The sequence below is a fragment of the Solanum tuberosum genome, unplaced genomic scaffold (assembly GCF_000226075.1).
Source record: "Solanum tuberosum cultivar DM 1-3 516 R44 unplaced genomic scaffold, SolTub_3.0 scf00307, whole genome shotgun sequence".
Classification (NCBI taxonomy): domain Eukaryota; kingdom Viridiplantae; phylum Streptophyta; class Magnoliopsida; order Solanales; family Solanaceae; genus Solanum; species Solanum tuberosum.
In genome coordinates this window covers 430,158-430,357 of record NW_006239230.1, presented here as the reverse complement: position 1 = coordinate 430,357, position 200 = coordinate 430,158, and positions in this window count along the sequence as shown.

Here is a 200-nt window from a genome sequence, read left to right as displayed (position 1 = left end):
ACATATATATATATATCTCCCTCCCGTTGCGTCGCCGTCGCCGGTCGTCGTCCTCTCCCAGTGCTCCCCTTCCCCGTTGCCTGCCACCCTTCCCCGTCGCCGGTCGCCGTCGCTGCAGGTAGGGGGGTTAAATTTTAATTTTTTTCAATTCTAGTGATTATAATTGATTGTTTGTTAGTATATTATTGTTTTTGTTTGTT